At 39.5% G+C, this 18,102-nt stretch overlaps 1 protein-coding gene across 3 annotated transcripts in view; it reads left to right on the forward strand.

Annotated features, from left to right (window-relative positions):
* Positions 1-18,102, forward strand: part of Stxbp6 (syntaxin binding protein 6) — a 214,065-nt gene that overhangs the window by 37,516 nt on the left and 158,447 nt on the right. The gene's annotated exons all lie outside the window — the stretch shown is intronic.

Here is an 18,102-nt window from a genome sequence, read left to right on the forward strand (position 1 = left end):
AAATAAATAAATAAATAAATAAATAAATAAATAAAAGCAATTCTACAAGGTCAAGGGCAAGATCTCAGCAACGTTTGTGTCTTCAGTGTCTGCCAAGCCTGAAGTAGCTGTCTGGTAAATTCAGGTTGATTTGTAGGAATGTGTGAGTCTTAACAAATGGGCCAAAGTAGCTTAGCTCAGCCTTGTTCATTTTCAGAATTCTGTGTTTCTGGGTTAGAGATGAACCTGTACCTACTCACCAGTCCTCCTATAATGACAGAGAGCTTGGTTACAACACGCTTTGGTTCTTCTTTAGATTAAGTAGAATTAGGGTTTCTATAGCAACCAATGAGCAATTTCTCTTTTATTTCTAAAGTTTGTATGATTTTTAACCCAGTAACTAAACAAAAAGACTTTGCCCTCATTTTTTTTTTTTTTAATCTCTAACTTATACATTAAGAATTGATGATTTGGACATTATTGAACAGTATTTTTTCTCTCTTTTTTCTTTCTTTCTTTCTTTCTTTCTTTCTTTCTTTCTTTCTTTCTTTCTTTTGTTTAAAAGAACCTCTTCTTTCTGGAAAACTAAGATGATCACCTTATTATAACTTAAGAAATGAAACTTTTAATATCAGCTCATCTTTCACTTATTAGGTTAGCAAAAAATAGAAAGACCAAAATATATTGAGCTAGAAAAGAACAATTGGATCCACCAGAGGTGGATGTTAATTAAAATTTGTATTATGTCAGGCAGTAGTGGCACATCCTAGCTCTCAGGAGGCAAAAGCAGGTGGATTTCTTTGAGTTCTAGGTCAACCTGGTCTACAGAGCTAGTTCCAGAACAGGCAATCTCAAAAAAAAAAAAATACCCCCCAAATTGTATTGTATTATAGAGATTGATCATACCCATCAACACTCAAAGTATATATCAATTTTTTCATAAATATTCATATAGATGCATAATAGTTGTCTTGTATTTTTATCAAAGAAAAGCTAAAATATATGAATATATACTAATAGAAATTGATTGAAATGACATATTTGTATAAAGAGATAACACAGTATACTTAAAAATGTGATAAATTCTCTCTCTTCTATTTGCAAATAAAAGTTTATATATATTGTACATACACCTGCATACACATGTTATATATACACATTTAATGGTAAAGTTAGTTGTGGTTCTTCCTAATATACCACTAAAATTGTCTTTTTCTCTGTATGTAAATTATATATTTATAGAGAACAGTTTAGAAGATGGTACAGTATGCTTGCTAATAATTATCTATGAAGAGTGGTTCTTATTTTGGACCCTTGTTTTTCATTATCCATTTTATATTGCTTTTACAGTATAAAGAGTTTTACATATTTCAAAATATTTGTGCTTTGTTTCTAAGGGTTGGGTACTCTGGTTTGGAGATACAAAGATGCATAATGTGCCATACAGTGGCTCAGCAGGTAAAGGTGATCGAGGCTAATCCTGGTGACCTGAGTTGGATCCATGCCCTCAGAACTCTACATGGACACCGTTGTACACATCTTTACACAAACTTCACTGTTGTACACACACACACACACACACACACACACACACATTAATAGTTGATAACAAAGATAACATTTGGATTTGATATAGAAATAAAAGAGTCTATCCTTTAGTCTGTGAACTCAAGAAAAGGAAAATGAGCAGAGCTATCTGTGAGCACTAGGCAGAATTCAGGAGCATTAAGAATTTGGTTGATGGAGGGGGAGGGGGTTTGAAACGGAAGAGAGTAATAAAGCAGCTACAGAAGGTATCTAAATGAGTATGTGATATTTAGATATTTTAGGTAATCTTTTACATAGTAATATAAAATATATTTTATGTAATAAATATAAAATAATAAATATAATAATGTTTTATATATTAAATGTATATTAATAATTTTCCCTCTCTGGGCCTCAGTGCCCTAACCTGTGAAAGGTTAGTGTGCAGAATTAGCTTTCTGACTTTTTGTTTTTCCCCCTTTCTCTGTAGTACCTGTCTCTTAAAGGAAAGTTTACTTAAAATTGGGAGCAAGCAAAATTAGATAAGGATGGAGCTATTGCACTCAGTGCCTTGTTGACAGAGAAGGTGTTTCCATCTATGTTCTGTTGTAGCCCTTTGGCATCTCCACGGATTAAGGAGTGCACCACTATGCAACCTGTTCACCACGGGGTTTCCCATTTCATGTTGCTACTGTGTGTGGGGTGGGAAGAGGGTGGTAATTTTTTTTTTTTTTATCTTGCTAACTTTCTTATTTTTGTTTGTTCATTCTGAAATTTTTTTAAATTATTTTTCCTGTTCTTTGTTGGCTCATTTGAGAGGGAACATGAAGTTGGATATTTATGGAGGTGGGAAGAGCTAGGTAGAACCAGGTGAGAAAAAGGAATATGATAAAAATATATTGTATGAAAACATTAAAAATATTTTGCTATTTTATGTATTTAAGTGTCTGTCCTTGTGTATGTTTGTATATCATGCTTATCTCATGTTTGGAGGCCAGAAGAGGGCTTAGATCCACTGGAACTACATTTACAGATAGTTGTAAACCCTCATGTGTGTTTTGGGAATTGAACCCTGTTTTCTGAAAGAGCAGCCATCCTCTTTACTGCTGAGCCATCTTACCAGCCTGTTTTTATTGTAAATACATATTTCCTGTGGTTTGGGTTTGTGAGAATTACAACCTTGAATTGGTTGGTTTTTCTCTTACACAAAGTACAAAAATCATCTTGCATTAATACATCTTTCAACTGGATTTATCTTGCCTATGGGGATGATGAAAGCAAGGCGAACTGAGCATCTGACAGACAGTGAAAGCTCTCTGTGTTGACAACTCTGAACTGGCTGTCAGGATATTATATTCACCCCTTAATCATGACAAACGACATATTCATATTAACCTTTGTTCTCACAATGACTTGGAGGAGCCAACTTAGGCAGCTTGTAGGCCCCTCCTCTGTAAATACAGAGAGTGAGACACTCTTGTCAATTTTATCTTGTGTACCCTCACTATCCATGTTTCATAGATTCACTCAGTTACATGTAAGCAACAGTTCCGATTTTTATATTCTCCTCTCTCCCCACTTCAGGCCCCCTCTGTGTATCTGCTGCACTGTCTTCAATCTGTATGTGAACTGTGTCTGTAATTTTGTGCATACATAATTAGTCTCCTCTCAGTCTTTCTCTGCACTGTAATTCCCAGCACATCTTCAGCTCCCACTCCTGATTTGTGGCGTATGACACTAATGTGATGTGTTTTCAGCCTATGGGTGGGATTAGTTATGTTTTCTTGCAGTGTGACTTCAGCATGTGATTAGCCTGACTTACTCACTTGTCTGACACTCAGTTTAGACCTCAGAGGCCTACTCATGTGGTTCATAAAACAGGTCAGTGGGTTCTGCAGAACCACAGAGTGAGAACCGAGGTCTCCTGAAGCATCACATTTCTCTGCCTATGGTGTAACATATTTTCTATATACAGGCACCTAAATCTTCTCTAATATACTCTGTCCTCATAGTAACCCACATGCTTACTGTTCTTTACAAGAAGCAGCCATTGATGGTGCAGGCCAGTAATTGCAGCTATTAATATTTGGGCGCCTGGGACAGGAGTACCATAAGGTCCAATAAAATGAACCAAGGCTTGACTGAGCTAAAAAATAAGTTCAAGACCAGCTTGGGCAACTTAGTAAGACCCTGTTACAGCGGCCACTGCTCTTCCCACCACCACTGCTGCCAGCACCTCTTCTTTTTCTAGATGCTAGAGATTGAACATATCCCATAGAATAATGATACATGTGTCTGTTGTACTTGCCTCATGTGCTGTGGTGAAGACTCTTAATGCTGATTTAACAAACATGAGGAAACCTCACCTCTCAATCCAGCTATGAGAAAGGTGCACTATACTTTGATCACTGGCTTAACGTATTCTGTGTATAGAAATGCAGCCAGTGCCTGACAGTGAGCAGCCCCTTGCTGGGACTGAGGTCAAATGCTTGAAAATAGCTAGTTTTTTTTGAAGAGTCCTAACTTCTAGTTTTCTGCTATGTTGACAGCTCCTTCTGAATTACTCTTTTAGGTTGCATACCTGTCTGGGGCTTTGGAAACACTTTGGCATCTTTTTCTTTCCTCTTGTAAATTTTTCATTAGTTTCTTTTTTTGTGTCTTTTCTTTGCTAAAATCTGGCTATGGAGTTGTTTTTGTAGTGTTGTCCAGATGAATTTCTTAGTAATTTAATAGCATGACATAAAGTAAAATGAAATCTCAATAATTGTAATGTATCAAACCAGATTCCCCCTCCCCTCCCCTCATTAAGAAATTAGAGCATCTCAAATTTGTCTTGGGCAGAATAGGTACCTATAGGACTTCGATTTTGTAATTGAGCTTGTTTATTTCTGGGCTGTTTTATCTTGGCTAATTCCCAGGAGGTTTCTAAGTTAATTGCTCAGAAAAAGGATGAAACATTTTATTTTCTTCACTGTGTTGTTACGATTTCACATTTAATCACTTGGTTTCCCTAGTTCAAAAAGTGCAGCAAGAGGTTTTATGTTTACATATCATTGAGAAGATTAGGATAGATGGTCAGAATTGGAATAGTAGAAAATAGCATAACCATTTCTTAAATAACTGAGCATCAAACACAGTGTGCAGCCACGAAGCATCCAGGCCACTAGCAAACACCAAATGACTTCACATTAATTAAGTCATCGATCCTTTGCAGAGATGTGACAGGGAAGGGATTTATCAACCTTAATTGGTTCTAAGTTATTTATCTTAATTTGGTGAATAAAAGTACCTGATTTATAACCCTGTACTCTTTCTCCTCATTGCTTCTCATCGCTGCTGGAGCAGGTTAGTTAGGCTCACCCTGTAGAACCCATCCCAAGCCATAGAAATGTTTCTGTTTTATGGAGAGACATGTAGAAAACAATCAGACTTTGTACCAATGTGTAGTTGAAGGTAGTTCACATGGGGAATTAAACACACTGTGGCTGTCTTAACTGATCCTTTGGCATCATTTAATTCATCTTCCTACAGGTATTTTGGAGATAACCACAGAAATCTAGGACATTTGCTTCCCAGGACTTTCAAAGAATGGCTAGGTACAAATAAAAAATACGGAGAGTAAAAAGAATGCTACTCACCTGTAACTGAGCCATGGGCTTTAAGCCAGTGGTCCTTGTGATGGCAGTGATTGTGCACAACATCCCCACAGGCTCAGTGCTCCACCCACATACTATCCTGACAGTGTGGTGCTACTGGGGCTTTCCATGTGCTACTGAGGAAATAGGGGTCTGCTGTTAGGCTTCTTAGTCTCATTAATAAAATAAAAAAATCGAAAAGGGACTTGAACAGAAGCTCAAGGATAATTTTATTAGATTTTAAGAGAAAAACCTCAGGGCAGGCAAACTGTGAGAGAAGAGTGACAGAGAAGAGAATGTTGGGGATAAAAAGCCATGACATTTTATGTTGTCAACATGACAGAAATGGGACTCATTAGAGGAGTGAAGCCCAAGTGGTAGGGAAAGCATGCTTAGAGAAAGGATAGAAAGAAGAAAAAAGGGAAAGTTGCTCTTTTCGGAATAATACAAAAAAACACCCATTATATATGCCAGAGTATAGCCAAGTTATATAAGCAACTGTGCTAAAGGCAGGAATTCTGGGAAGGGATAGATTATCTCATTAAAGTGATACTTACTCAGCGTGCCTTAAGTGAACCCATTTCCTGAGGAGTGGTCACTTAGCCAAGGCATTGAGCACCCCAGATGGAATGTTAAGTGTCCACCCAGGCCAGGAGTTTCATTCTCCTGCCAGACGGAGATAGTTTTCCTTCAATGGGCCACAGTGATACATGCAGTGGCTGGCCTATTTCTCTCTGAGACTGCTAGCACGGACTTGGCACACAGTAGATCCACAATGACATGCTTGACTGGAAGCAAGAACACATAAACAAGTCATATTTGACACACGGTTCTGTGGAGTGCAGGCATTTATTCTGAGACTTCAACTAGGATATCGGAGGAAGAGAACCACCAGGTAGGTATTTCTTTCTTATTTTTATATTTAACTTTATTTTTTTTAACTTATTCACTTTACATCAAGCTTACTACCTGTCTCCTGGTCACCTACTCTCACAATCCTTCCCCTATTCTACATCCCCTTGTCCTCTAAGTGGGTGGCTCCCCATAGGTATCCCCAACCCTGGCACTACAAGTCTCTGCAAGGGTAGGCCTCTCCCACTGAGGCCAGACAAGACTGCACAGCTAGTAGAACATATCCCATGTACAGGCAACAGTTTTTGGGATAGCCATTCCCAGTTGTTTGGTACCCACATAAAGGCCAAGCTGCACATCTGAGTGGGGAGGCCTAGGTCCAGCCCATGTATGTTCTTTGGTTGTTGGTTTAACTTGACTCTGTTGGTCTTTCTGTAAAGTTCCTTTCCCCTTCAGAGTCTGCCATTCTTCCTTGAATTTTTTTGTAGGAGTCCCCAATCTCTATTCACTGTTTAGCTGTGGCTGTCTGTATCTGCCTGAGTCAGCTGCTGGGTTGCACCCCTCCCTCAGAGGAGAACTCAGGCAAGCATTTCTAATTCGCAAGTAGAGACACATTCTAGAGTATGCGTCTTTGTCTACTCATGCAGTGATCTACTCAGGAAAAATATTTCTGAGTAGACTCGCTGTTGTGCTGGGTGTGCCAATTTCAAAAGTTTTTCTTGTTTTATAAATACAACTGAAATTTCCTCCATGAGTTTATACCAGTTGGCCACACATGTGTCTGCTAATACCCACATTCCTCTCGCCCCCGTGACACATTTCATGGTGTTCATATTTGTCTCTCATGTTTGCCTTCTGCCCGTCATTAGTACAACAGACGTGTTGGAAGAGAGCAAGTGAGAGTATGGAAGATGTTTATGTGATAAAAATAGTTGATTTTTTTGTTTTTGATAAGTATCCATTGCTGGTGAAATGAACCGATTCAAGCCAAATTAAAGTGTATAAAGGTAGATTTATTGGTGGATTCACTGGTCCCAAGGAACTAGGCCAGAGAAGTCATCATAGGGAGGGAGACGGTGGGGAGTGGGAAGAGAAAAAATATGGGCAAGAACCTAGGGAGAGAGAAAAAGGCAGAGAGAGGGACAGAGAAGAGAGACCAAAATGTCTGGATTATACCAGCAAGAGCTTCTGGGGTGGAGGAAGCCCAGCCCCTGGGCTGGAAAGTTCAGCATAGAGGGCGTGAATAGCATCCATGTCTTTTAACAGATAGGGACTGAGGGATACTGGGCAAATCTGGAGACCAGGTCCGCTTTGGAACGTAAAATATGCACCTCAGCCATTTGTTTCAGGTCTGAATGATTTTATTTGTTTTGATGTTCTTGGTCACTCCCATCCACCTTGAGGTAATGGCTTCTTATCTCATCTTCACTCTGCCATGAATCAGTATTTTAGATTCTGTTTGTTTAAATCCAGTTCTAATCTACTTTTTCTGAAACTGTATGTTTTAACTGTCTGCATACTGTTTACTTTGGTGTGTATACCAGGTTCCACATCCTCGGTGACTAATGGAGGACTAGCAGCATTTAAACATGGAAGGCTGACTGAAGGATGTTTACCTCAGTGTGAACCAGGAAACTGAAAGTAGTGGTGACGTATCCATTTGAGATTGTAGGAACGGAGAAGGATCCAGGCCTTGGGCTACCAAATTCTCTTAAAGTGCAAGAGAAATTTACAAATGTGTTTTACTTAAAAATATGTATTTTACTATGTGCACAAATGAAGACAGTTTATCCATTCGGCCTTCTGCCTCTTCAGTGAACTTCTTTACAAGGGGAGATAAGTTAGTTATTTATTGGTTTGCTTGGTACTGGAAAATAAACCCAGGAACTCATACTATTATAGAATAATAATTTTTAAACATATTTTTCACCCAGACCCACCTCAAATGATCCTTAGTACCGAAGAGACATTCAAGAATGACTTATATCATGTTTGTCTGACACGTTCCGCCCCCCCGCCCCCCCATGTTTCTTTTTTTTTGTACTTTTTGTGGATTCTGTTCCAAAAAAGTAGTCCCTGCATTTTCCCTGAGTCTGGGATCTGACTCTCAGGGCACACCCATTGTGCAAATTGATCACAGGAGGTAGAAACAAGGGGAAATGACCTACTAGGTCACTGACACAGAGCCAACAGCTTCCCAAGCCATTCCCTCTGGCTTTCAACAGAAGTGAAGCGACCTGTATAATCCTTGTAAATGGACCTGCTTAAACTTCTTTAATTACATTTCAAGGTTCTACTTAATTGAGTAAGTATCTCCTGATCACCAGTCTCTGTAGGATTAAGCTATACCTGCCTCCTTTCCCAGGGAACAACAAATTCTCTTTCTTAATTTAATCTTGTTGCTTGCCTCTTTTTCCTGGGTCTTTCTCTTTGAATGTGTCTAGTTTGTCTATGATCTGTAAACTTTTCAAAAAATACAGACTATAGTAATTCCTCAGAAAATGTTGAGTGAAGAGATAGATAGGTAGACAGACAGACAGACAGACAGACTTCTTGTCCCCAGATGAATTTGTTACCTCAGTTTAAAAAGGAGTGCTATATTATGGGAACACAACTATTTATGAAGACTGGATACCTTGCTAGAAGATCTGGGCTCCCCATTATTTGATATTATAACCTGATGATTAGTAGTAAAGTGCAATAACTTTGTTTTTTATTCCTCTGCCCAGCCACCTTCTTCTCAGCAACTGATTAATTTATGGACTTGTGAGTTATTCCTATGAATGACAAGTCCCAAGAAGATGCTGTGTCTGTGGAGATTGATTAGAATCTCAGTAGTGTGGAGAGCTTGGAATGTAACAGGTCCAGAGGCTACTAACTACCTTATCTTGAGCTAGCTTTAGTCCCAGGAACAGCCATGCCTTGCTTACCTTTGTGTCAGAAATAATGTTCTAGGACTGATAGATCAAAACCTTTGGAATCTATTGACTTAGCAGACACCCTGGCTTTGACCAACTGAAAGCCACAAATGTCAGATAGCATCATGGGCCTATAGAAAAGCTTTCCCCATCTTGCTGTAACTGCCTCTCTGAAGAACCCAACAAAGTATTTTAAACTTGCCTTGTATTAGGACTTGGTTCTGTCAAACTAATGTAAATTGCTTCCACATGAGAACATGAAGCTTGGGGTAACCTAAATTGGTGTTCCTGGGCCCTGGTCATTCAAAATGTTCCAAAATAAACTCTTATTCCCTTTAGGATGAGAGCGGTACATTTAGTTGGCATTCTTCATATCCACTAGAATGCAAGTTTCCTGGAAGTGAAAAGACTTTGTTGCTTATTCTTTTCAGAATCTTCAGTTTCTAGAAAGGGCTACCATATTGAATTTTGATCTGCATGTGCATTTTCTCCTCCTCCTCTTCTTCCTCCTCCTCTAACTTCTCTTCTTTCTTCTCCTTCTCTTCCTCCTTTCTCCTTCTTTTCCTCTTCCCCCTCTTCTTCTAAATGTCCCAACCATTCTGTATCTTCCCAGGTCACCACACTATGCCCAGTGCAGTAGACTTTAGCTGCATCTTGTCTTTATTTTTTTCCTTTAGGCTGGCAGTTTATATGCCTAGGCGAGGGGTGGTAACAGTAGAGGGAGGGCAGGACTGCTGAGGCAGGACCCATTGTTTCCATTTTTCTGTCCACGAGAGATGAGGATGTGTCCTCTTTTTCGTCACAGATGTGAAAGGTGAAGTAGGGTGCAATTTGGCAACAGTTTTCATCAAATACATTGTGTGGGACGTGTGTTGACAAATGCTATAAGATATTCTGATATGCTGGCTTTGTTACTCAAGGGGAAGGCACCTCAAGTGGGAGTTGATTTGCATGCAGAGCTTCAGAGAGTCTTGTGAATTGTGTACACTACCCTCTTTCAAAGATACAGACACAGACTTAGATCAGTGGCCTAGACTGGCTTAGATTGATGATGACAAATGTAGACTTCTGTTCACTCTCCATCAACTCTCAAATTGGGGTAGGAGAAAAGTAACCATTATGCCTTAACCCAAACTTCTTGATCACAGGGATTGAATGTCCCTCTAATTTGTCAATGTGAACCATTATTAAATTTATAGTAGTGTTAATTGAGTTCATTTTAGATAGTATTCCATTGACAGATTTCCCCCCTCCCCACATCACTATCAAATTGTTATAGCTAGTTAGGTCAGAAGTTAGTTATTTTCTAGACCATGTTGATTGAAAGGGATTGACATTGAATGACAGAATGGCTGATTGTATGGGGCAGAGTCTGCATTTGCATGTGAGCCTTGAGTCTGACCTGGATTTATAGGTTATTCTGTAATAATCTGAGACATAAACTATGAATCTCTACCCACCTATGTATGACAACTACATAGAAATTTCATAGTCTTCAGAAGCTGGAATCCTAACCTCAGTATTCCAGCTCATTGCTTCTGGGGAGTCTTTAGTGAACCTGTAAGACTCTGCAGTTACCCAGCAGGACCTCATGCAGCTGCCTGCAGAAATCAGGGTAATCCTGCCTTTTCTGTAAGCATTTTAATAGAGCACTGATTACAGATTGCAGGCACCTGGTGCTGTTTTTGTATTGTGGCTGAAGGGTACCATTTCAAAGACAAGCATTGGGCTTGACTGATTTCTATTTCCTGTTTTATTGCTTGCCAGGAATAGGTACCAGGAAGCCCATACAACAGCTGATCTTTCTCCAAGTGTCAACACTACCAATGCCAGAGTGGTAATTCCCAGAATGATAATGGACATGTTCATTGCCCTGGATGTATTTACCTGACTATGTCTCAGAGCTCCAAGGTTGTAGAAGTGCTTCTGCTAACTGGAGTCAGCACGGAGATCTATGGGTTGGGACTAGGCCAAAGTTATTCTGTGCTTCTTGGATTCCTCAGCCTGTTCCACTTGGACCTGTTTTATTTTCGGCCTCAACAGCCAAGGGGGGGGCACATAAACTGAGAAAATTCAAGAGGAAAAGATGTATTGGCCTGATATCAAGGTTTAGAAATCTATGGGATTGAGGTGATGAAGGCTAGGACTTCATTTTGTGTCAATGTTCAAGAAAAAGACTGAGTCTGAGAAGCAGACTCGTCTCTACTGTGAGGAATCACACTTTCTTTTTTTTCTTTTCTCTACTCTGCCAGCATACACCTGTTGTCTTTATCTAAATTCATGGGACTAGTGTAATATTTTATATCCTCTCATCATGTTTCTCCACATTTTGTTGGAAAGAACATTGAGGTGAAGCAGAGACCAGTGTCTAGTCTAAAGTTTGATTTGCTTTCTCTTTGGATGTAGTATGACTTTGGAACTCAGCTTCTAGGCTAAATAGAATTGAATGAGGGAGACAGTCACCAAGATGCTGCTGCTAGTAAAATATGAAGTGTACAAATGCTCAAAGTATGTCTGAGAATCCATGTGTTAATTATTGCTGGGAAGGAACCAAAAAAAAAAAAAAATCAACAAAGTGGTTGTTGATGGTGAAAGTCTTTCTGAGAGCCTTCTCAGTAAAGCAAAATGTATAGAATACCCCTGTGGCATCACTTTTGAAGCTTGGGACATTGCTACTGGCAAGCTACAGTTGCTTGTAGCACCACAGAACAAAATAGAAGGTATAGAATATGTGAGGGATGACAACCAAGTGGGTCAAAGTTGTGCCTTTGAAATGTTGGAGTTGGGCAGTACAACAAAGGAGTGGAAAGCAGAGTTTCCCTTGAGAACCAGCAGAAACCTTTGAAATAAGGTCTTTCAGAGTTAAGCCTTTTCTGGCTTGGAAAATAACCTGCATAAAACTGCCTCAAGGCATCCATCCAAGATCTTCTCAGGAACTGACTCCTGGTTGGAATTAAAAGGAAGGTGGCAGATAGCTTTCTGGACATTGTCCTCTCTTGCCACTCTTGTTGGTAGCATGAACCTGGGAGAGCAGGACCTAAAAATGAGAGGGACTAAAGTCTCATGCAATAGCCAACTTTATTCAGAGCATCAGACAGTTTATGCTTGAAGGGTTAAGAAGAGTCACTTGTGTAAGGTATATAATCATGAGGACAAGCCACACATGGCAAAAATGTTTTTCCATAGAGACACATGGATATAACAACAGCTGATGTAAACTCACTCTTATCCACTATACCTGGGAGGAGCATTAAAAAAACACATTCTAAAGAGTGGTCTGTGTTTTGAAGAAACAGGTCACAAGACTCTTGTTTTGTTTGGTTGGGATTTTTTTTCACAAGTATTCAGAGTTCTTACACATCTCCATTCTTGAACTGTTCTGACAGTCCTCTTTCTGGAGGTGGACCCTTTATTGAAGTCTTACCCGATGTACCATGTCCCCAGTTTAACATATGGAAAGGAAATAGGTTATTTTAATGACACCATGTGATGGTCTTTGCCAATAAAGCCACAAAACTGCATGCTGTACACATGTAGGGCAAATTTATAGCATCAAGGGATGACCATAGCATAATTTGTTATTTTTCTTGTTGCTGGGCAAGGGAAACAACAATATATTTTCTATCAGAAAGCAAACTGCTCAGAGGGAAATTATAAAATACTGAAGCTTTTTTTTTTTTCTTTCTGCATTTCTGCCCCTACCCCTTTGCTTTCTTCAGTATAAGATGGTACCAAGGAGCAGATATTCTTCTGGAATTGTATTTTCTAGGTTCAGATCCCTTTTTGCTATTGAGAAGCTCTGGGATCTAGAATAGTTTACTTAACCACCTACTTTCCTCATCTGTAAGACAGTTTTTTTTTTTCCCCATATATAAATGTATCTATAAAGTTTTTTGAGTACAAAATCCACATTTGTGACTCTTGTGTTAGAATTTGAGGCAGTGGCATGGAAAGTTCCTTGTGGGAGCTGGAGCATTTCTGTTGACATTCTCATTAAACTACCCAGGGGCAAAAATCATGACACTGACCTCTGGAGTTATTCCAGTTGAGTCTGGAATTAAATACTTGGCCAGAGGATTAGATGAAAGTGTTAATGGACCTAATCTTAAGTTTCACTTATGACGTGGAGGCATTGAAAGCTGTAGAACCTTGCCTTTTAAACCTCTATGTTAAGTATGCATAAAATGGGCCCATGAAGCATTGTTGTTTATGTGCTGCCCTCTGCCACGGAAGATTTCATGGCAGAAGGTACCACTGATGACATATCAACTACATAAAGCATACAGAAGGTCTCACTCAAATTATAATTTGGGGGCATTCTCCAAATCAGATGCTCACATGGGGAGCACTGACTTAAAACTGATAGTGGAACTAGAGAATATTTTGAAGGAGTTTTATAGTAATTTAAAAGTAGTTGAAAACATATCGGTTTCCTCTGTATTTTAAGTACTTAGAGATCTCACATTCTTCAAAACTGAAAGTTCATTCTATGGGTTTAGTTTTTTACTGTTATAACTCGGCTGTGTTAAAATTGAATTTGCTTAGTGGAGAAAGCTGAAAATTTATCTAAGATTCAAGTCAGTATGGCTAAGTCTATGCTTGCTAAAGATCCTGCCCTCTTTGTGTGTGTGTGTGTGTGTGTGTGTGTGTGTGTGTGTTTAATGTATACTTCCAGCACTTTCTCCTTTTCTTATGGTTCCAGCATGAGTAAAGAGCAGTAATTCAGAATTAGAATGCTGAACACAGCAAATAATTAAGCTGTTTGTCTGCGTGGAGAGTCCACCCTGTGTGGTTTTGCCCGTATTTGAACATTATAGGAATTGGCTTGGCCACTTCCAGTGCTTCCTCCTGTAGGTGATGGTTTCAAACCGAAGGTATTGTTGTTGTTCTTATTATTATATTTTGGTTTTACATACTGGTTTGTAATTCTGTTTGTTAATGTTGGAGATGTCATGAATTACAAATACAAGAACAATGTAAATAAACTCGTAAACCAGGTCTGTGGCAGAGCAGGATTTGCTTTTGAATATCAAACCTATACAAAGGATGGACTTAGCAAACAAACAAGGAGAGAGGAGATGAAAGGAGTGTACTTCTGTAACTGAAGCAGAATGAGTCATAGGCACAAAGAATCCCATGTACATAATGTCTCCTACACAGGAAAGTATATATACTTAGGGAAGAAAAAGCCACGTCTCACAAAACTAGTAGTATAATGATGAAGGCTCTTCCCGCCTTAAAAGCTTCATTGTAGCTGAGGCTGTGAAGTATAGTGGTTAGTGGTCTTGTGTTTACCGTGTCCAAAGGTGTGTGGCTGCAGGAGTAAACCTAAACTAGCATGTGGCTGTTTCTCTCCTCTCTAGGCAGTGGCCAGGCAGGGGCTGGCTGCTCCACAGAGGAATGTGTCCTCCTCTAAAGACAAGCTTTCAGCCCCATGATCACTGATAGCATCCACGTTCCTTTCTCATTTGATTTGTTGTTGAATGGAATTAAAGAGAGTCTAATGATCGGATCTCAGTTAAATGGATTTTTATGGCTTTCAGGTTAGGAAGAGGGTAGGTCTCGACATCACAGCCGTTTATGGCAACACTGTAGCTTGGTGATAGTGAGGAGAGGAGAAAGATTTTCCACCTTATTTTCTTGTTTTGAGTTCAAATAATGATATGGACTTGGTAGCAAAGTTGTTTCTAGACATTTTTTTCTGGGTATAATAAGTATGTAAGTGTATGCCAGGCATGATGACACATGCCTTTTATCCTAGTACTTACTCTGCAGAGGTAGGTGGAACTCCATGAGTTCAAATCTGGTCTACACGGAGTAAGATCTGGGAAAGCCAAGGCTATTTATTATATAGAGACCCTGTTTAGAACAGAACAGAGCAAGACAGTAAGAGAGCAAGAGAGCAAGAATCAAACAAGAACAAAAGCAACAAAAAGGATACAAGTGCAATTATACATTAAGAAGCCCATTTTCTGTTCTGTAGCCTCCTTAATTTCACTCGGCATTATTTTTTTTCTCATTTTTCTGAGTGTGTATCTGTGGCTCCCCATTTTCATGTGTATGTGATATATATGTGAACTATGTGTAGCATGTGTGGGTGCATGTAAACATGGGTGAGTTTGTACATAGGGCCCTTATTTAATGAGTCAAAACTCAACTCATTGCTATGGCTGGTCTCATAAGCCAGCATGCTCTGGGAGTCTCCTGTCTTAGCCTTCTGAGGCTGGAAATATAAGGGGGCTGCCACGCATACCTATGACAGTGCCAAGGATCTGAATTCCTGTGTTATATCCATGGCCCTGACTTAAAAAACAATATGTAATATTCCACTGGGTAGATGGGCTTCAGCTCTTCTGTATTTAAGCAATGAAAATTTATGATTGTTATGGTATCCATAATGTGTTGCTTTTGAAATGAACCTCAGGTAAACATGTGTCTATATTACATTATATACATTTCTTTAATAGTCAAGCTTCTTGTTCCAACGGGTTTTCACTTAAATACTATGTCTATGAGAGGAAATTTTAACACTTTCTCATAATCTGTAGCCCAAAAGGGATTGGATAAAAATGGAATAATTTACCATTATAAAAAGACATATCTAATGGTTCTTATTTGCGGTTTTGAGAGGATACATTCAGCAGCTCTGTTGACCTACATTTGGGATTGAACGTAAAGGGCTTTGTAAATTCATGCATGGCTGTAGACACTTAGGGAGTCCTTACCAGTGCTGTGCAGAGGACCTGCCATGGACTTCTGCTCATGAAACTATTTTACTAGTTTGCTTATCAAGTGAATCTTTAAGTACAGGGGCCACCATACCCACTGGAAACAATAATTCCAAACCCCTTTTATGCAGCTAAATAAACTGCCTGGGGGGAAAAAGCCTCAGGCCTTGACCCCTGAGCCTGTGGTTCTCTGTGATCAAGACTCAGAGATGACAGATATATAGTCTGGTTGGAACTTCCCCTCTTTGTCCTATCAAATACTTTCCTGACTGGCTAAAGAAAGCTTTTTTTTTTTTTTTTAATCTTTTTTTTTTATTCCTATATCTTTTTTTTCCCTTATAGAAGTGCATGGCTCCTTTAAGAGCCTTGTTCAAATACTTTATGTATCTTATTAATTCAGTCTTACATTTGTAAACACTGTGCGGCCTCAAGTATGGATTCTTGATATTCAGTGCCAGTGCCACGTACCCACCCCCCACCCCAAGCCAAGATTCTTCTAGGTTTGTTGATACCAGTAATGCCTCATTGAGCTTGTAGTGGCTGTACTTTAAAAAGTGGAATGTTATCACATTCATCTGTCTTAACTGGTTTCTTTGAGTTCCTCCCAGCGAGAAATACTAGTTGAAAGTGAGCTACATGGAAGAATGTGCTACCAGATGTAACGTGTTCATCCAACCCATTCTTTATCCACATGCACCTGAAATGATCTCTTCTCTAACAATTGCTAACTTTCTGGTTGGGGTTTTAGTTTTGGATAAGATAATGGCTTTTAAACTTGGTGGCCAGATGATTGCATGGCAACCTGAGAATGAGTTAGAGAGTTGTTTAAAATGCTGGTTATAAGATTCTGGTTTAGTGAATTCAGATGTGCCACTGGATTTAAGGCAGCAAAGCAGTACTCCGTTTACACTCTGATTTTCTCCCATAATCTGCAGTACATCAACATCCCCAGTACGACACTGAAAACATATACCTTCAAGTACGTTAGAAAGCTCTGGAAAGAAAAAACCTGACACTTGACCCTAGAAGGAAAATGATACTCTCCCAGTTGTGATTTTCAAAGGAGAAAGGCCCATAACTTCTCAATCATGTGCTTGTACCTTTATAGAAGAGACTATCTATTTGGGTGTATCTATACATGAAAAAGGTGAGACTTTGCTAAGTAACATTGAATGTTATTCTTCCAGATATCTTCTGCTATGCATGGGTACATTCATTCGATTTTTATGGTTCAAGAGATATTTCATTATTCATGTCATAATAAAAGTTAATAAGAATCTGCTACATTCAAGACTAATAAAGCATATCCAGGCATTGGAATGCATGATCTGAACACATTAACCTATTTAACAATCAGAATTGATTGTACTCACTGAAGCACCTCACTGGCCTATCAGTGAAGCTTGTGATATCAACCCTTGTAGGATAGAGACTGGATCTTAAATTGTTGTGGAATTTCTAATAGCAAACACAAGGTAGCACATAGTGGGGACTTCTTTATCAACCGGTCAGTTTCAGGGCAGTCTGACCAAGCCTTTGAGCTACTGAGATGGCATATACTGTGCTGCCAATCTAGGCAGGACTTCACAGTACTCTAAACAACCTGTGAGAGGAGGGCAACAGCATTCCCTGCACCTGCAGTTCTGGCTGGGGCTTGTGATGTTCATATGTGTACAGGTGTGCATACATGCATGTATATGTGTGAGAGTGTGGAGGTCAGAGATCAAACTTGGATGCCTTTCCTCAGGCACTGTACTCCTGTTTTATTTTTCAGCTCCATTGGCCCAGCATTCACTGAGTAGAACAGTAGTGTAAGCTGGCAAACCAGGGAGTTTGAGGGACCCACCTCTCTCATCCTCATAGTACTGGGTTTACAAATGCCACCACAGCTAGCCTCTTCTTCTGGCCATCAAACCAGGGTTCTTGTGCTTTTGTGAGCCTTTTCTCTGAGCCTAATTGTGAATTTTTAAATTGCCCGAATAAATATTGGTTAGGGATGATTCACAGGTTTGTGCGACTACAGTAGTGGACCATAGTAGATTCGCCTAATACTCTTGAGCTGGATTGATTTTTGGATTGATCTTGAACATGAAACACAGAAGCAGAACTAAGATCATCTGGGAAATACAACTTCGGGAAACCAAATACAGTGTCAGAGCTGTGACTGCATTAGTTTGTGCATGGGGTGGGTGGGGGCACAGACTGCCTCATGTCTTTCATTGTTGGGCACCTGCTACCAGTTAACCTCAGGGGCATAAAGTCGGAACTGCTGGGTGGCACTTCTAAAAAGTTGCCACTAGTTAGACATGAATTTAAAATTCCATGTCCCCCGGAGCTGAAGGAAAATGGGGTAGATTTGGCCAGCGTCCAAATTGTGAAAAGTCTCTGCACTGGAACACTGGACAGTAGTGCACTGCAGGAGACCAATAAACCAGAGCGGTTTAGCTGGTGAATGGAGCTGAG

The sequence above is a fragment of the Arvicanthis niloticus genome, chromosome 11 (genome assembly GCF_011762505.2).
Source record: "Arvicanthis niloticus isolate mArvNil1 chromosome 11, mArvNil1.pat.X, whole genome shotgun sequence".
Lineage (NCBI taxonomy): Eukaryota > Metazoa > Chordata > Mammalia > Rodentia > Muridae > Arvicanthis > Arvicanthis niloticus.